The following is an 18,029-nucleotide window of genomic DNA, read 5'->3' as shown; positions in this document are numbered from 1 at the left end:
AATGATGGCATTTATTAAGCACTTATTATGTGCAAAGCACTGTTCTAAGCGCTGGGGAGGTTACAAGGTGATCAGGTGGTCCCACGGAGGGCTCAGTCTTAATCCTCATTTGACAGATGAGGGAACTGAGGCCCAGAGAATAATAATAATAATAATGATGGCATTTATTAAGCGCTTACTATATGCAAAGCACTGTTCTAAGCTCTGGGGAGGTTACAAGGTGATCAGGTTGTCCCACAGGGGGCTCACAGTCTTCATCCCCACTTGCGAGATGAGGGAACTGAGGCACAGAGAAGTGAAGTGACTAGCCCACAGTCACAAAGCCGACAATTGGTGGAGCGGGGATGTTAGCTGAAGTCACAAGAGCGAATGAGTTCTCCAAAGGACGACTCAGAACTGAGCTGTGAGGGATGTCAGAGGGTGGAAGGGAGAGGAGGAGCCAGAAAAAGAAACTGAGAAGGGGCAGGAGAGACAGGAGTGTCAGTGACACCGGAGCTGGAGGAAGCTTCAAGGAAAAGAAGGTGGTATACCTTGTCAAAAGCAGTCGTGAGGTCTAGGAAGATTAGGATGGAGTACAGACCGTCAGATTTGGCAAGAAGAGAGTCATCAGTTACCTTTGAAAGGGCCGTTTCTGTGGAAAACAGATTGGAGGGGATCGAGGACAGAACTGGTGGAGACAGAGGAAAACAAAACTGAGGAGCAGAGAGACAGGAGTGTCACTGAAGCGAGGGTTGGAGGAAGCTTCAAGGAAAAGAAGGTGGTATACCTTGTCAAAAGCAGTCGCGAGGTCTAGGAAGATTAGGACGGAGTACAGACCATCAGATTTGGCAAGAGGAGAGTCATCAGTTACCTTTGAAAGGGCCGTTTCTGTGGAAAACAGATTGGAGGGGATCGAGGACAGAACTTGCGGAGACAGAGGAAAACAAAACTGAGGAGCAGAGAGACAGGAGTGTCACTGAAGCCAGGGTTGGAGGAAGCTTCAAGGAAAAGGAGGTGGTATACATTGCTAAAAGCAGTTGAGAGGTCTAAGAAGATTAGGATGGAGTGCAGACCATCAGATTTGGCAAGAAGAGAGTCAAAAGCAGTTGAGAGATCTAGGAAGATTTGGATAGAGTACAGACCATCAGATGCGGCAAGAAGAGAGTCGTCGGTTACCTTCGAGAGGGCCAATTCTGTGGCATAAAAGTGGTGGAAAACAGATTGGAGGGGATCAAGGAGAGAACTGGAGGAGAGGAGACAGTGGAAAAAGAAACCGAGAAGGAGCAGAGAGACAGGAGTGTCAGTGAAGCCAGGGCTGGAGGACATTTCAAGGAAAAGGAGGTGGTATACATTGTTAAAAGTAGTTGAGACGTCTAGGAAGATTAGGATGGAGTACAAATCATCAGATGTGGCAAGAAGAAAGTCATCTGTTACCTTCAAGGGGGCTGTTTCTGTGGAAAACAGATTGGAGGAGATCGAGGAGAGAACTGGAGGAGACAGAGGAAAAAGAAACTGAGAAGGAGCAGAGAGACAGGAGTGTCAGTGAAGCCACGGCTGGAGGACGTTTCAAGGAAAAGTAGGTGGTACATTGCTAAAAGCAGTTGAGAGGTCTAGGAAGATTAGGATAGAGTACAGACCATCAGATTTGGCGAGAAGTGAGTCAAAAGCAGTTTGGAGGATCTAGGAAGATTATGATAAGAGTACAGACCATCAGATTTGGCAAGAAGAGAGTCATCGGTTACCTTCGAGAGGGCCCATTCTGTGGCGTAAAAGCGGCAGAAAGCAGATTGGAGGGGATTGAGGAGAGAACTGGAGATGGTGGGTGTCACCAACTCATGCTTGGAGTTTGGGAGAAACACGGTAGGAGGGAGATGGAATGATAACTGGAGGGATCCTTGGGGTTCTAGGATAAGATAGTAACGATCCTAGTGATTGAATATTGATAAATTGAATGTTTACATTCTTGCACTGGTAATCACATTTTTCTCTCCAGTATTTGAAATCTCCAGTGGTTGTACTTCAAAACTATGCCTTGGGGCTGGAGAAACCCCAGGGCAGAATAATAGGTCTTCCTCATTGCTAAGGTGTGGCATTTTCAGGACATGACGAGGAATGGAAATCCTATCTAAACGGGACTACACCCGGGAAGTACTGCCTTGAGTCCTGGCAGGAAAACTTCAGGGAGTGCAATTTTGGTCATTTAAGCCTCCTTCTGGAGTGAATCCTAATCCTCGTCGACCTCTCCGCTGCCTTCGACACTGTGGATCATCCTCTTCTCCTCAACAGTCTGCTAGACTGTGAGCCCACTGTTGGGTAGGGACCGTCTCTCTATGTTGCCGACTTGTACTTCCCAAGCGCTTAGTACAGAGCTTTGCACACACTAAGCGCTCAAGAAATACGACTGAATGAAAGATAAGGAGACAGAAGTAAGTGCTTAGTACAGTGCTCTGCACACAGTAAGTGCTCAATAAATACGATTGAATGAAAGATAGGGAGACACAAGCAAGCGCTTAGTACAGTGCTCTGCACACAGTAAGTGCTCAATAAATACAATTGAATGAATGAATGAATACAAGGATCCCCCTCCTCCCCTTCCCCATCCCCTGCCTTACCTCCTTCATTCATTCATTCAATCGTATTTATTGAGCGCTTACTGTGTGCAGAGCACTGTAATTTCCCTCCCCACAGCTCCTGTATATATGTATATGTTTGTACATATTTATTAGTCTATTCAGCATGGCTCAGTGGAAAGAGTGCAGGCTTTGGAGTCAGAGGTCATGGGTTCAAATCCCAGCTCCACCACTTGTCAGCTGTGTGACTTTGGGCAAGTCACTTAACTTCTCTCGGCCCCAGTTACCTCATCTGTAAAATGGGGATTAAGACTGTGAGCCCCACGTGGGACAACCTGATCACCTTGTATCCTCCACAGTGCTTAGAACAGTGCTTTGCACATAGTAAGCACTTAACAAATGCCATTATTATTATTATTATTATTATTATTATTATTCATTTATTTATTTTACTTGTACACAATTATTCTATTTATTTTATTTTGTTAATATGCTTTGTTTTGTTCTCTGTCTCCCCCTTCTAGCCTGTGAGCCCGCTGTCGGGTAGGGACCGTCTTTATATGTTGCCAACCTGTTCTTCCCAAGCGCTTAGTACAGTGCTCTGCACACAGTAAGTGCTCAATAAATACAATTGAATGAATGAATGCATTACTCTATTTTACTTGTACATATTTAATCTATTGATTTTATTTTGTTTATATGTTTTGTTGTCTGTCTCCCCCTACAAGCCTGTGAGCCTGCTGTTGAGTAGGGACCGTCTTTATATGCTGCCAACTTGTTCTTCCCAAGTGCTTAGTACAGTGCTCTGCACACAGTAAGCGCTAAATGAATACGACTGAATGAATGAATGAATTCATTACTCTATTTTACTTGTACATATTTATTCTATTGATTTTATTTTGTTAATATGTTTTGTTTTGTTGTCTGTCTCCCCCTTCTAGACTGTGAGCCCGTTATCGGGTAGGGACCGTCTCTATATGTTGCCAACTTGGACTTCCCAAACACTTAGTACAGTGCTCTGCATACAGTAAGCACTCAATAAACACGATTGGATGAATGAATTTGTTACTCTATTTTAGTTGTACATATTTATTCTATTGATTTTATTTTGTTAATATGTTTTGTTTTGTTGTCTGTCTCCCCCTTCTAGCCTGTGAGCCCGCTGTTGGGTAGAGACCGTCTCTATATGTTGCCGACTTGTACTTCTCAAGGGCTTAGTCATCATCATCATCAATCGTATTTATTGAGTGCTTACTGTGTGCAGAGCACTGTACTAAGCTCTTGGGAAGTACAAGTTGGCAACATATAGAGACAGTCCCTACCCAGCAGTGGGCTCACAGTCTAAAAGTCCAGTTCTCTGCACACAGTAAGCGCTCAATAAATACGATTGAATGAATGAATTTATTACTCTATTTTATTTGTACATATTTATTCTATTTATTTTATTTTGTTAATATGTTTTGTTTTGTTGTCTTTCTCCCCCTTCTAGCCTGTGAGCACGCTGGTTGGGTAGGGACTGTCTCTCTGTGTTGCTAACTTGTACTTCCCAAGCACTTAGTACAGTGCTCTGCACACAGTAAGCGCTCAATAAAGACGACTGAATGAATGAATGAACAAGCAGGTTGGAAAGCAGTGGGGAAGAAGCTGTTGGAAAGGGAATGGTTGAGGGAACTGAGAAGGAACGTCACGGAGCAGGTAACTGGGGGAGCCGGGATCGGAATCCGGGGACGGCGATGGGGTGATAATAATAATAATAATAATAACGGCATTTATTAAGCGCTTACTATGTGCAAAGTGCTGGCTGGACAGCGGGCTCTGAGGAGAGAGGTGGAGGTCACGTTCCAGCCGCGGCAGTGGAGGGGAGGGAGTTGAGCTCTTTACCTTTCCGTAAGAAGCCGATGCAGGGTGACGGGAACGACTCCTCCGCGGCTCCCGGGAAGGCCGCGTCCTCGGCCAGCAGTTCGTGCACCCGGCCCTCCGCCTGGGGAAATTCAAAACATTTGCAAAGATGGGGCCAGGACGGGGAGAGTTCTCGGGGGGGGGGTGTCAAATTTAAGGCTTCTGAGTTGCCACCGAGCCCAATTCGCGAATGTCAGATATTCATCCATTCAATCGTATTTATTGAATTATAAGGTTATTAATTCAGTCAATAAATTCATCCATTCATTCATTCAATAATATATTTATTGTCAAAGGCAGTTGAGAGGTCTAGGAAGATTAGGATGAATGAATGGATGAAAATTCATTCATTCATTCATTCAATAATATATTTATTGTCAAAGGCAGTTGAGAGGTCTAGGAAGATTAGGATGAATGAATGAATGAAAATTCACTCATTCATTCATTCAATTCATTCAATAAATAATATATTTATCGTCAAAAGCAGTTGAGAGGTCTATGCATATATGTTTGCACATATTTATTACTCTATTTATTTATTTATTTTACTTGTACATATCTATTTTATTTATTTTATTTTGTTAGGTTGTTTGGTTTTGTTCATCCAAACTGTGAGCCCACTGTTGGGTAGGGACTGTCTCTATATATTGCCACCTTGTACTTCCCAAGCGCTTAGTACAGTGCTCTGCACACAATAAGCGCTCAATAAATACAATTGACTGATTGATTGATAGGAAGATTAGGATTAATGAATGAATGAAAATTCATTCATTCATTCAATTCATTCAATAAACAATATCTTTACTGTCAAAGGCAGTTGAGAGGTCTAGGAAGATTAGGATGGATGAATGAATGAAAGTTCATTCATTCATTCAATTCATTCAACAAATAATATATTGCTTGTCAAAGGCAGTTCAGAGGTCTAGGGAGATTAGGATGAATGAATGAATGAATTGATTCAATGATGAATGAATGAATGAATTCAATGATGAATGAATGAACTGAATGAATAAATACGATTGAATGAATGAATGCACGAATTGAGCGCTTCCGGTGTGCAGAGCACTGTACTAAGCACTTGGGAAGTCCAAGTCGGCAACAACTAGAGACGGTCCCTACCGGACGGCAGGCTCACAGTCGAGAAGCGGGAGATGGGCAACAAAACAAAATGTATTACCCAAATAAAATAAATAGAATAAATATGTGCAAATAAAATGAATAAATAGAGTAATAGATACATACCAACATCAGTGCTTAGAACAGTGCTTTGCATATAGTAAGCACTTAACAAATACCATTATTATTATTATTATATATACATATAATCATATATATACTCAAATACCATCATTATTATTATTATATATACATATATGTACTCAAATATTATTATTATTATTATATATACACATATATACTCAACCACCGTTAAAATCTGCTTTCCTGATATGGAGTCAGCCCCACAGAGGCAGAGAGGGTTGAATTTTCCACCCTGCACACCTGAGGGGAGCCAGCAAACCGGGTTTTCACTGCAGGTAGGGACCGTCTCTCTATGTTGCCAACTTGGACTTCCCAAGCGCTTAGTACAGTGCTCTGTGCACAGTAAGCGCTCAATAAATACGACTGATTGATTTTAGTACATTGTTTTCATCTTTATTGTACAGATTATTGCTTCTGTACGGATTTATTACTCTATTTGTACATATTTACTATTCTATTGATTTTATTTTCTTAATATGCTTTGATTTGTGGCCCGTCTCCCCCTTCTAAAAATAATAATGGCATTTATTAAGCGCTTACTATGTGCCAAGCACTGTTCTAAGTGCTGGGGAGGTTACAAGGTGATCCGGTTGTCCCACAGGGGGCTCACAGTCTTAATCCCCATTTTCCAGATGAGGGAACTGAGACCCAGAGAAGTGAAGTGACTTGCCCAAAGCCACACAGCTGAGAAGTGGTGTAGCCGGGATTTGAACCCATAATAATAATAACAATGGCATTTATTAAGCGCTTACTATGTGCCAAGCATAGTTCTAAACGCTGGGGAGGTTACAAGGTGATCCGGTTGTCCCCCGGGGGGCTCACATTAATCCCGATTTTCCAGATGAGGTCACTGAGGCCCAGAGAAGTGAAGTGACTTGCCCAAAGTCACACAGCTGAGAAGTGTCAGAGCCGGGATTTGAACCCATAATAATAATAATAATAATGTCATTTATTAAGTGTTTACCATGTGCCAAGCACTGTTCTAAGCACTGGGGAGGTTACAAGGTGATCCGGTTGTCCCCCCGGGGGCTCACATTAATCCCCATTTTGCAGATGAGGGAACTGAGGCCCAGAGAAGTTAAGTGACTGGCCCAAAGTCACACAGCGGAGAAGTGCCGGAGCCGGGATTTGAACCCATAATAATAGTAATAATAATGATAATGGCATTTATTAAGCACTTACTATGTGCTAAGCGCTGTTCTAAGCGCTGGGGCGGTTACAAGGTGATCAGGTTGTCCCACGGGGGGGCTCACAGTCTTCATCCCCATTTTCCAGATGAGGTCACTGAGGCCCAGAGAAGTGAAGTGATACCCAAAGTCACACAGCTGAGAAATGGCAGAGCCGGGATTTGAACCCATAATAATAATAATAATGGCATTTATTAAGCGCTTACTATGTGCCAAGCGCTGTTCTAAGCGCTGGGGAGGTTACAAGGTGATCAGGTTGTCCCACAGGGGGCTCACATTAATCCCCATTTTGCAGATGAGGGAACAGAGGCCCAGAGAAGCGAAGCCACACAGCTGAGAAGTGGCAGAGCTGGGGTTGGAACCCATGACCTCGGACTCCAAAGCCCGGGCTCTTTCCACTGAGCCAAACTACTTCTAGACTGTGAGCCCGCAGTTGGATAGGGACCCTCTCTATGTGCAGCCAACTTGTACTTCCCAAGCGCTCAGTACAGCGTCCTGCACACAGTAAGCGCTCAATAAATACGACTGAATGAATGAATTAATTAATGAACTGCTTAGTTTAGCGCTCTGCGCAGAGCTGGTGCTCAGTAAATGGGACGACCTGATCTCCTCGTAACCTCCCCAGCGCTTAGAACAGTGCTTGGCACATAGTAAGCGCTTAATAAATGCCATCATCATTATTATTATTATATTTGTGTCAAATAACTATCACCTGTCCGCAAGTTTTGTTTTGTCGTCCGTCTCCCCCTTCTAGACTGTGAGCCCGCTGTTGGGTAGGGACCGTCTCTCTATGTGGCCAACTTGGACTTCCCAAGTGCTTAGTACAGTGCTCCGCACACAGGAAGCGCTCAATAAATATGACAATCAACGAATGCACAAATAATATGACCTTGTCCAACCACCCCCCTGATTGGCACAATTTTTATGCGAGGAAATTACCTGGATCACATGAGACCGAAGTCTATATGTTGCCAACTTGGACTTCCGGAGCTCTCAGTACAGTGCTCTGCACGTAGTAAGTGCTCAATAAATACAATTGAATGAATGAATAAATATGACTGACTGAATGAATGAACTCTGGAGTTTGCAAATATTTACAGGTGTTTTGTCTGAACACGTGTTTGGAGTCAGAGGTCATGGGTTCAAATCCCAGCCCTGCCAATTGCCAGCTCGGTGACTTGGGGCAAGTCACTTCACTTCTCTGGGCCTCAGTTTCCTCATCTGGAAAATGAGGTTGAAGACTGTGAGCCCCACGTGGGGCGACCTGATCACCTTGTAACCTCCCCAGCGCTTAGAACAGTGCTTGGCACATAGTAAGCGCTTAATAAATGCCATTATTATTAAATCCCGGCTCCACCAATTGTCAGCCAGGTGACTTTGGGAAAGTCACTTTACTTCTCTAGGCCTCAGTTCCCTCATCTGTAAAATGGGGATGAAGACTGGGTGCCCCCCGTGGGACAACCTGATCACCTTGTAACCTCCCCGGCGCTTAGAACAGTGCTTTGCACATAGTAAGCGCTTAATAAATGCTACCATTTTTATTATTATTATTATTATGTAAATAAAAGCACTTTTTTCCCCTCCAAACCTGAAAATACAGGTATTTTAGTCTAAGAGTATTTGTTAAGTAGAGAAGCAGCGTGGCTCATTGGAAAACAGCCAGGGCTTTGGAGTCAGAGGTCACGTGTTCAAATCCCAGCTCCGCCAATTGTCAGCCGAGTGACTTGGGGCAAGTCACTTCACTTCTCTGTGCCTCAGTTCCCTCATCTGTCATATGGGGATGAAGACTGTGAGCCCCCCGTGGGACGACCTGATCACCTTGTAACCTCCCCAGCCCCTAGAACAGTGCTTGGCACCTAGTAAGCGCTTAATAAATGCCATTATTATTAAATCCCGGCTCTGCCAATTGTCAGCTGTGTGACTTGGGGCAAGTCACTTCAGTTCTCTGTGCCTCAGTGACCTCATCTGTCATATGGGGATGAAGACTGTGAGCCCCGCGTGGGACGACCTGATCACCTTGTATCCTCCCCGGTGCTTGGCACATAGTAAGCGCTTAATACATGCCATCATTATTATTAAGTGCTCACTATGCGCCAGGCACCGTACTAAACGCCCGGGGAGGCACAAGTTAAAAAGGTCGGCCACAGTCCACGGCCCAAATCGGGCTCACCATTCTGACCCCCTTTTCCTGATGAGGAAACCGAGGCACAGAGAAGGGAGGCGTCTTTCCCAAGGCCACATGGCAGCTAAGAGCCAAGATCAGAACCAGTCGCATTTATCGAGCACTTACTGTGCGCAGAGCACTGTACGAACCGCTTGAACCAGATTCCTTCCGACGTCCCGTGCTCTAACCATTAGGCCGAGCTGCTTCTCCTGACTTACTTGTATTTCCCAAGCGCGTGGTACAGTGCTCTGCACACAGTAAGTGCTCAATAAATGTGATTGAATGAATCCCTGCTCCGCAAACTGTCAGCTGGGTGACTCTGCGCAAGTCACTTCACGTCTCTGGGCCTCAATTCCCTCATCTGAAAAATGGGGATTAAGATTGTGAGCCCCCGTGGGATCACCTGATCACCTCGTAACCTCCCCAGCGCTTCGAACAGTGCTTCGCACATAGTAAGCGCTTAACAAATACTATTATTATTATTATTATTATTATTATTTCTGTGTTTTGGTTTCTCCCCGAGCTGCCATCATGTTGCCAGCGCTGTGTCACCCGCGGACAACACAGTCTGATCGGCATATTTTTATGGCGTCTTATGGTTTCGGAAAACGCGGTGGTACCAACTTGGACTTCCCAAGCGCACACAGTAAGTGCTCAATAAATACCATTATTATTATTATTATTGTTATTATTATTATTGTTATTATTATTATTATTATTATTTCTGCGTTTTGGTTTCCCCCCCGAGCTGCCATCACGTTGCCGGCGCTGTGTCGTCCGCGGACAACGCAGTCCAATCGGCATATTTTTATGGCGTCTTATGGTTTCGGAAAACGCGGAGGTACCAACTTGGACTTCCCAAGCGCACACAGTAAGCGCTCAATAAATACCATTATTATTATTATTATTATTATTGCTATTATTATTATGATTATTATTATTTCTGCGTTTTGGTCTCCCCCCGAGCTGCATCATGTTGCCGGCGCTGTGTCGCCCCCGGACAACGGAGTCCATTCGGCACATTTTTATAGCGTCTTATAGTTTCAGAAAACGCAGAGGTGCCAACTTGGACTCCCCAAGCACACGCAGTAAGCGCTCGATAAATACGATTGAACGAATTAAGGAATGAATGAGAATAAATATGACTGAAATAAATACCATCATTATTATTATTATTTCTGCATTTTGGTTTCCCCCAAGCTGCATCACATTGCCGGCGCTGTGTCGCCCACGGACAACGGAGTCCGATCGGCACATTTTTATAGCATCTTATGGTTTCGGAAAATGCAGAGGTGCCAACTTGGACTTCCCAAGCGCACAAAGTAATTGCTCAATAAATACGATTGAACGAATTAAGGAATGAATGAGAAAAAATACGACAAATAAATACCACTATTATTATTATTATTATTATTATTATTATTTCTGCGTTTTGGTTCCCCCCGCGCTGCATCACGTTGCCAGCACTGTGTCGCCCACAGACAACAGAGTCCGATTGGCCCATTTTTATGCCGTCTTATGGTTTTGGAAAACGTGGAGGTGCCAATTTGGACTTCCCAAGCGCACACAGTAAGCGCTCAATAAATACCATCATTATTATTATTATTTCTGCGTTTTGGTTCCCCCCGCGCTGCATCATGTTGCCAGTGCTGTTTTGCCCGCGGACAACGGAGTCTGATCGGCCCATTTTTATGGTGTCTTATGGTTTCAGAAAACACGGAGGTGCCAACTTGGACTCCCCAAGCACACGCAGTAAACGCTCGATAAATACGACCGAACGCACGAACGAGAAACGCACCTTTAAACACGATCGAACGACAAGGAACGAACGGGAAACGTACCTTCTCCGTCTTCCGAACGAATTAAGGAATGAATGAGAATAAATACGAACGAACGAACCTTCTCCATCTTCCGATCTGCTGCGTCCCCCGTCTGTGATGGGAAGTAGTCCCGTTCTCAGCGTCGCCTCCTTAGGGATTTCTGAAACTCCAACACCTCGCGAGGAAAACCCTCCGGCAACCCCTGGCGTGGCGCCGCGCATCTCCGGAGGCGCAGGTTGTTCCGCCACATGAAGCGGCTCATCCAGCCTCGACCAGGTTTAAACTCCGTTTCGGCGACGTTTTGTTCCCCGGCGACTTCCCGGGCCTTGGTTTTGGGCATCTCGGGCGACACGGCGCGCCCGCTGTCCCTCAGCTCGGTCACGTTATTCCAAGATCCTGCTGTGGATCTCGGGGTATTTCCCACCCTTTGGGCCCCAGGAGGCCCAGCACGTCGTCTTGGCGCTCATCAGCTGCTCCTTCTGTTTCCACCGGTATCGCGCCTTCTTGGGAGCCACCAAAAATTCCCACGCCGCCACCCAGACGCCATTTGTTTCCGAAAAGGATACAACGCCCGGCTTAAAGTGGGCCTTGTAATTGTTATATTTACCCATGTCGGGGACAGACGTTCGCTCCGTTACGGATCCTTCGGCTTTGAATTCTGCAACTCGCTTGGCGGGCTCAGATTTGTCCACGTCGAGTCGGCCGAAATAAGCGGACCACTTGGGCCCCGGCAACTGTCTAGACACACGATGGCTACTTCAGCCCATCTGGGGGTTCATTCCTCAGCCGGCCGAGACGCCGAGGGAGCGCTGAACACCAAAAAAACACAAATTTAATAATAATAATGGCATTTATTAAGTGCTTACCTTTAGAATAATAATAATAATGGCATTTATCAAGCGCTTACCTTTAGAATAATAATAATAGTAATAATAATAATAATGATAGCATGTATTAAGTGCTTACCATACCCCGCATCTTACCTCCTTCCCTTCCCCACAGCACCTGTATATATGTTTGTACAAATTTATTACTCTATTTATTTTACTTGTACCTATCTATTCTATTTATTTTATTTTGTTAGTATGTTTGGTTTTGTTCTCTGTCTCCCCCTTCTAGACTGTGAGCCCACTGTTGGGTAGGGACTGTCTCTATATGTTGCCAGCTTGTACTTCCCAAGCGCTTAGTACAGTGCTCTGCACACAGTAAGCGCTCAATAAATACGATTGATTGATTGATTATTAATAATAATAATAATGATGGCATTTATCAAGCGCTTACCTTTAGAATAATAACAATAATAATGATGATGGCATTTATTAAGCGCTTTCCTTTAGAATAATAATAATAATGATGATGATGGCATGTATTAAGCGCTTACCTTTAGAATAATAATAATAATAATAATAATGATGGCATTTATTAAGCGCTTACTATGTGCCAAGCACTGCTCTAAGCGCTGGGGGCGGTTACAAGGCGATCACGATGGCCCACAGGGAGGCTCACGGTCTTCATCCCCACTTTACAGACGAGGGAACTGAGGCACGGAGCAGTTAATATCAGTGCTCCGACGGCCATGCTATTTTTGTGTCCCACTCATTCCGTCGATCGTTATTTATTTAGCGCTTTACCGCGTGCAGACCTCTGTACTAAGCGCTTGAGAAGTCCAAGTCGGCAACATATAGAGATGGTCCCTACCTGACAATGGGCTCACGGTCTAGGAGGGGTGGAGACGGACGACAAGACAAAACATTCAGTCATTCAATCGTATTTATTGAGCGCTTACCGTGTTGTGCAGAGCACTGTACTAAGCACCTGGGAAGTATTCATTCATTCATTCCTTCAATCATATTTATTAAGAGCGCTTACCACGTGCAGAACACTGTACTAAGCACTTGGGAAGTCCAAGTCGGCAACATATAAGCGCTCAATAAATACAATTGATATAGAGACGGTCCCTACCCGACAATGGGCTCACGGTCTAGGAGTGGGGGGGAGACTGACAACAAAACAAAACATTCAGTCATTCAATCGCATTTATTGAGCGCTTACCGTGTGCAGAGCACTGTACTAAGCACCTGGGAACTATTCATTCATTCCTTCAGTCATATTTATTAAGAGCGCTTACCGTGTGCAGAGCACTGTACTAAGCACCTGGGAAGTATTCATTCTTTCAATCATATTTACTAAGAGCACTTCCTGTGTGCAGAGCACTGTACTAAGTGTCTGGGAAGTATTCATTCATTCCTTCAGTCATATTTATTAAGAGCGCTTACCGTGTGCAGAGCACTGTACTAAGCGCCTGGGAAGTATTCATTCCTTCAATCATATTTATTAAGAGCACTTCCTGTGTGCAGAGCACTGTACTAAGCACTTGGGAAGGACAAGTCAGCAACATATAGAGACGGTCCCTGCCCAACAACGGGCTCACAGTCTAGAATGGGGGGAGACAGATGACAAAACAAAACATTCAGTCATTCAATCGTATTGATTGAGCGCTTCCCGTGTGCAGAGCACTGTACTAAGCACCTGGGAAGTATTCATTCATTCATTCCTTCAATCATATTTGTTAAGAGCGCTTCCTGTGTGCAGAGCACTGTACTAAGCACCTTGGAAGTATTCATTCATTCATTCCTTCTATCATATTTGTTAAGAGCGCTTACCATGTGCAGAGCACTGTAGTAAGCACTTGGGAAGTCCAAGTCAGCAACATATACAGTCCCTACCCGACAACAGGCTCACCATCTAGAAGCGGGGGGAGACGGATGACAAAACAAAACATTCAGTCATTCCATCGTATTTACTGAGCGCTTACCATGTGCAGAGCACTGTACTAAGCGCTTGGTAAGTCCAAGTTGGCAACATATACAGACAGTCCCTACCCGAAAACGGGCTCACCGTCTAGAAGGGGGGGAGACGGATGACAAAACAAAACATTCAGTCATTCCATCGTATTTACTGAGCGCTTACCATGTGCAGAGCACTGTACTAAGCGCTTGGGAAGTTGTCACCCGTCGTCCGGGGACGGGTTCGTTCAGTGATCGGCGAGGCGAGAGAGAGAGAGAGGCCGGGGACGGAAAGCCTAAGTTTTATATAAAATTTATTCCGCGAGGTGAATTGAATTTATGTAATTGTTTAGGTGCAATGGATTGAGCTTCCCTTTCGGGAGGAATATAATCAATTAGCAATATTAGAGCTTCCCTACACGGGAGGAACACAATCACCCGTTAATCGCGCGTGGGTGAGTTGGTTAACTCTCACCCATGTGCGCTTCCCACTCAGGAAGAATCCACTTACTTTCCCACATGGGAAGAATTCATTACATTACCCGCGCACGTGGTGGGCGGCTAGCTCTCACAATGTGCTCTCCCTACATGGGAGGAATCCACTCATAATTCCCATCAGCAGCGGGATACCTGGGTCCCACCCACGAGACACTCACCCATCCCGCGGCCCTTGCCTCAGTGTGTTGATTCTGGTTGTAGAGCGGGCATCTGGCCTTCTGGGCAGGGAGAGACATGTGGGCTGCTGCTGCTGCTGCAGCGGCTGCTCCTGCAGCGGCTGCTCCTGCTGCTGCGTGTCCTGGTGTTCTGCCCCTGAAGGTCAGAAGCGACAGGTATTTATTGCCTGTGCCCCTAGGCCATTCCAGCTTCCGGCCTCAGTCTATCCAATCTCTGCCCTCCCCCCCCTCCACCATACCTAATTTGATTGGCACGGGGGCGAGGGACACCTTCTGTATTCCCAGCTTGGGCTGTCGATCTAGCAGATTTGGTCGTGGGGGCGGTATCCCACCCTCACTTCCGAGTTCCGCCTGCTGGCTCAGGTGGTCACGAGATAGCTTTTGACCTTGAGATGGCCGGTACCCAAGGGTCACCTCGGGACAGAAGTCCAAGTCGGCAACATATAAAGGCAGTCCCTTCCCAACGACGGGCTCACCCAGCGCTTAGAACAGTGCTTTGCACATAGTAAGCACTTAATAAATGCTATTATTATTATCATTATTATTATTAGGGGGAGACAGACAAGAAGACAGAACATGTGGATGGGTGGCAAGTTGTCCAAACAAATAGGATTGTTTTATTATTATTATTATTCTCTGAGCCTCAGTTAGTCATCTGTAAAATGGGGTTAAAGACTGTGAGCCTCATGTGGGACAACCTGATCACCTTGTAACCCCCCCAGCGCTTAGAACAGTGCTTTGCACATAGTAAGCGCTTAATAAATGCCATCATTAATTAATTAATTCATTCAAGCTAGATCCATTCAATCGTATTTATTAATAATAATAATAATGATAGCATGTATTAAGCGCTTACTATGTGCATAGCACTGTTTTAAGCACTGGGGAGGTTACAAGGTGATCAGGTTGTTCCAAGGTGGGCTCACAGTCTTAGTCCCCATTTTACAGATGAGGGAACTGAGGCCCAGAGAAGTCCAGTGACTTGCCCAAAGTCACACAGCTGACAATCGGAAGAGCTGGGATTTGAACCCATGACCTTTGACTTCAAAGTCCGGGCTCTTCCTGCTGAGCCACGCTGCTTCTCATTATTATTATTATTCTCATTATTGAGTGCTTCCTGTGTGCAGAGCACTGTACTAAGCCCTTGGGAAGTCCAAGTTGGCAACCTAGAGAGACGGTCCCTACCAGACGGCGGGCTCACGGTCCCGTCGTTAACAAAAATCAATAGAATAGTAAATACGGACGAGTAAAATAAATAGAGTAATAAATCTGAACGAACATAGATACGGAGCTGTGGGGGCGGGAAGGTTGGATGTTGTGTGGGTGTTGTGTGTTGGTTGTTGTGCAGATGTTGACGTGCCCAAGGACGTCCTGTTCCTCCCCACGTCACCCGTAAACATGCGATCTCATCATCTCTAGCCACTGCACATCTCTACCCTCACCGCCTGTGAAATCCCGCTATCCGGCTGCGGATTTAGCTCTAATTCAATCGTATTTGAGCGCTCCCTGTGTGCAGAGCACTGTACTAAGTGCTTGGGAAGTCCAAGTTGGCAACATAGAGAGACGGTCCCTACCCAACAGTGGGCTCACAGTCTAGAAGGGGGAGACAGACAACAAAACAAAACATATTAACAAAATAAAATACATAGAATAGTGTGACTCAGTGGAAAGACCCGGGGCTTTGGAGTCCGAGGTCATGGGTTCAAATTCCAGCTCCGCCAATTGTCGGCTGGGTGACTTTGGGCAAGTCACTTCACTTCTCTGGGCCTCAGTTCCCTCGTCTGGAAAATGGGGATGAAGACTGGGAGCCCCCCGGGGGACGACCGGATCACCTTGGAACCTCCCCGGTGCTTAGAACAGTGCTTTGCACATAGTAAGCACTTAATAAATGCCATCATTATTATCATTTATAAAATGGGAATTAAGACTGTGAGCCCCACGTGGGACAACTTGATCACCTTGTATCTTAGAGAAGCAGCGTGGCTCAGTGGAAAGAGCCCAGGCTTGGGAGTCAGACGTCATGGGTTCAAATCCCGGCTCCACCAATTGTCAGCTGGGTGACTTTGGGCAAGTCACTTATCTTCTCTGGGCCTCAGTTCCCTCATCTGGAAAATGGGGATGAAGACTGGGAGCCCCATGTGGGACAATTTGATCACCTTGTATCTTAGAGAAGCAGCGTGGCTCAATGGAAAGAGCCCGGGCTTGGGAGTTGGAGGTCATGGGCTCGAATCCCGACTCCACTGCTTGTCAGCTGGGTGACTTTGGACAAGTCACTTCACTTTTTTTATATATATAATGGCATTTATTAAGCGCTTACTCTGTGCCAAGCACTGTTCTAAGCGCTGGGGTGGCTACAAGGTGATCAGGTTGTCCCAGCGGGGGCTCACAGTTTTAATCCCCATTTTCCAGATGAGGGAACTGGGGCCCAGAGAAGTGAAGTGACTTGCCCAAAGTCACACAGCTAGACTGTGAGCCCACTGTTGGGTAGGGACTGTCTCTATGTGTTGCCAATTTGTACTTCCCAAGCGCTTAGTACAGTGCTCTGCACATAGTAAGCGCTCAATAAATATGATTGATTGATTGACAAGTGGCGGAGTCGGGATTTGAACCCATGAGCTCGGACTCCAAAGCCCAGGCTCTTTCCACTGAGCCACGCTGCTTCTGCTTCTCTCTTTCTAGACCGCGAGCCCACTGTTGGGTAGGGACAGTCTTTATATGTTGCCAAATTGTACTTCCCAAGCGCTTAGTACAGTGCTGTGCACACAGTAAGCGCTCAATAAATACGACTGAATGAATGAATGAATGAATGAATGCCTCAGTTCCCTCATCTGTAAAATGGGGGTGAAGACTGTGAGCCCACCCCCAGGGGCCAACCTGATCACTGCCACTGTTGTTATTAATAATAATAATAATAATAATAATAATAATGAGAAGCAGCGTGGCTCAGTGGAAAGAGCCCGGGCTTGGGAGTCAGAGGTCATGGGTTCAAATCCCGGCTCTGATACTTGTCAGCTGTGTGACTTTGGGCAAGTCACTTCACTTCTCTGGGCCTCAGTGACCTCATCTGTAAAATGGGGATGAAGACTGGGAGCCCCCCATGGGACAACATGATCACCTTGTTAACCTCCCCAGCACTTAGAACAGTGCTTTGCACATTGCACATAGTAAGCACTTAATAAATGCTATCATTATTATCATTATTATTATTACCCCAGAGCTTAGAACAGTGCTTGGCACATAGGAAGCGCTTAACAAATACCATCACTATTCTTTTCTTTTAATTTATTTTGTTAAAATGTTTTGTTCTCTGTCTCCCCCTTCTAGACTGTGAGCCCGCTGTTGGGTAGGGACCGTCACTATCTGTTGCCAACTTGGACTTCCCAAGCGCTTAGTACAGTGCTCTGCACACAGTAAGCACTCAATAAATATGATTGATTGATTGATTATCATTATTATTCGACTGTGAATAGCATATGGGACAAAGACCCGTGTCCAACCCCAGTGCTTGCCTCATAGTAGGTGCTCAACAAATAACATCATTATTATTATTTACAGATTTGAACGGTGTGGCTCAGTGGACAGAGCCCGGGCTTGGGAGTCAGAGGTTGTGGGTTCAAATTCCGGCTCCGCCAATTGTCAGCTGTGTGACTTTGGGCAAGTCACGTCACTTCTCTGCGTCTCAGTGACCTC

At 45.4% G+C, this 18,029-nt stretch overlaps 1 pseudogene; it reads right to left on the bottom strand.

Annotated features, from left to right (window-relative positions):
- Positions 1–14,338, bottom strand: part of LOC119922981 — a 41,334-nt pseudogene extending 26,996 nt beyond the window's left edge.
- Positions 14,339–18,029: the final 3,691 nt, after the last annotated feature.

This window comes from Tachyglossus aculeatus, unplaced genomic scaffold (assembly GCF_015852505.1).
Source record: "Tachyglossus aculeatus isolate mTacAcu1 unplaced genomic scaffold, mTacAcu1.pri scaffold_135_arrow_ctg1, whole genome shotgun sequence".
Taxonomy (NCBI): Eukaryota; Metazoa; Chordata; class Mammalia; order Monotremata; family Tachyglossidae; genus Tachyglossus; species Tachyglossus aculeatus.
This window is presented reverse-complemented; position numbering and strand designations above follow the sequence as displayed.